The sequence below is a fragment of the Jatropha curcas genome, unplaced genomic scaffold, assembly GCF_041381405.1.
Source record: "Jatropha curcas cultivar XTBG-Jc1 unplaced genomic scaffold, XTBG_Jcur_1.0 HiC_scaffold_263_pilon, whole genome shotgun sequence".
NCBI lineage: Eukaryota > Viridiplantae > Streptophyta > Magnoliopsida > Malpighiales > Euphorbiaceae > Jatropha > Jatropha curcas.
Window position 1 is genome coordinate 12,501 of NW_028322438.1, and position 2,500 is coordinate 15,000.

A 2,500-nucleotide genomic window follows, 5' to 3' on the forward strand; every position below is an offset into this window, starting at 1 on the left:
ATGAATGCGATTCGAGCCCGCATGCGCAATATCGAAGACAGGAGGGTTAAGGCCCTCGAGAGGGAGAGGGATGCGCTCATTGTGAGGGCCGCCGGCCTCGGCGACCGTGGAGAATAGAAGAGTCCTGAGACTCTTTCTAGTTGATTTAAATAAGTGTCTGTAGACACAAAGTACTGTGTTTTAGGCTTTCTTTGTCTTTGTTTGGTGGAGATCTACTCCTATCCTTACTGGAGATAGACTCCTATGCTAAGTGTCTTTGTTTGGTTTTCTTTGTTATGTTTAATTAAGTTCTATGTCTTTTGTTAACTTAATATGTTGTTAGTTAACTTTGTAAAGTTGTGTCTTTGTTTGGTTTTATTTGTTGTGTTTGCATGTATGGTATGGGCCAAAACCTAGTCTAAAGTGTATGGTGGGATTATCTTTCACTAGGTGAATTACCAGTGTGGGATAATGTATATCACAATCCTCTTTTTGAAGTTAGGAGTGACGATGCCTATGACGATACCTATATAAAAATAAAAATAAAAAAGAAAAGAACTTATCAGTGATGATATTCCGTGCGAGAGATCTTCGTTAAACATTGCTATGTGGATGGCTAGTCTAACGTTGGCATTCGCAATTAGTATTTATGCCTTCACAAATACAAATAAAAAAATATAATAAATAAATAAAATTAATAAAATTAAAAAATAAATAAAATTAAATATAATAAATAAATAAAATTAAAAATGATAAAACTCTTTTTAACACTTACTTCGGGTTTTCCGACACTAATCAAGCCCCCATTGAGAGAAGAAACAGATTCTAGTCAGTCACTAAGAAGGGTAAGGGTCCCATCGGGAGAAGGTACTTCTGGTGTGAATAATCCTTCACCCAATCCATTGTGGAAACTTCCTGCATGGATCAATATCCAGCGTAAGCCTGGAGTAGACCCTACATCGTCACAGCAGGATGATGAGCTCGTCGAGCGTTTATTTCGGGATAAGCTGAAGTCCCCTACCCTTAAGAAAGAAATCCTTGAAAAGCAACGAAATTCTGCCTTTGGACGCTATGGTGTTGTTTTTGACCAGGGGGATTGGTCGGCTAAATATATATTTACCGCCTGGTTCCCACAAAGGGCTACTAAGAGTCAACTTCCCTTCAAAATTTGTGAAGTAGGAACCAGACCACCTTTGTCTGCTCGCCCCAGAGTTGGGAAAAAAGATTATTTTCTGTGCTCCCCTGTTAGGAAAGCGGGGGTTTGCCAATATTCCCCGATATAATGAAAGAATTCAATCCTTTGGCATTGAGAAGGCGCTCATCTATTCATACATGTGGGACACTCATTTTGTTTTAACTTATTGCATGATGCTTGGAATTTCTATCTGGTGGTGGACTGCGCCTTTGCAATTATTGCACAATTATTGCAAAAGTTTGAAGCTATTTATATCTCTCCAGATCCGAAATTACTCATAAGCGTTGCCAGGGATACCTTTCTAAATGGTATTTGTAGCACTCATCACGTTCCTAGTCCATGCGAGTGCGGTGAGCCGCTTAATAGCGCTGCGCTGCAAAAATACTGTTTCCACCGTCGTCTGAAATTGAAAGTCAATTTGACCCACTATCACTCTATAATAATAGGGAGAAGTTGATTTCTTCATTTTGTTTCTTCGTTGGTACTATCATACTCTCTATTGCACTTTCAGAATCAGTTTGCCCATATGGTGTCCTAGAACACCTCTAGATTAGAATATATATATATATACCACCGAGATATACCGAGAGAAGTAGATCGAAGGAAGAAGAGCTTTTACCAGACCATTAGCATAAGCAGAAGCAGAAAGTCGATATTGAGAGAGTTCCTGCCGGTCGGTACCTAAGTCAAGATGTGGAAGAACGTCTTGGGCCATATGTACTGAGCTCGGGAGACATGGTCAAATTTGAACGCTGGACGGGATGACCAGGAGAGATTGCTACTACACCTGGCCTATCCGATCTTAGAGAGAGAAGAGCATAGTACTACAAGAACAACCTCATCTTGCTTGCTTCAGGTAAAGCTTAACGTAATAGATAAGAAGCGTTCTTCTTTCTTCTTCTTCTTTCTTCTATGGCTTGAATACTACTTTACGGTCTACAAGTCATGAACGATAGCGAAGCAAAGCAGCAAGCCAAAGAAACTGGACTTTCATTATAATAGTCGAGGGAGTTTATTTAGGGTTTGAATCTTCAATGGACGTTGCTGCTGGTGCTTCTTCATCTTCGAAAGAGCTACGTCGAATCGGTAAAATAAGGATGACTTGGGAAGAATCTGTGAGTTTATGGGCTGAAGAAGGAGAACACCATAGAGGAAGAGTAAGACTTCAAGGATCAAGCTTTTTAAATGCAGATGAGCTTACTTTCTTTGATGATTCCATGGTAGCTTGCACCATGGAAGCTTTTGAAGATGGTTTTCTAAAAGGTTTCTCAGTTGATAGATTCATTTCTGGACAACAAGTCAAAGTCTTTGGCAGAAGAAAGTCTT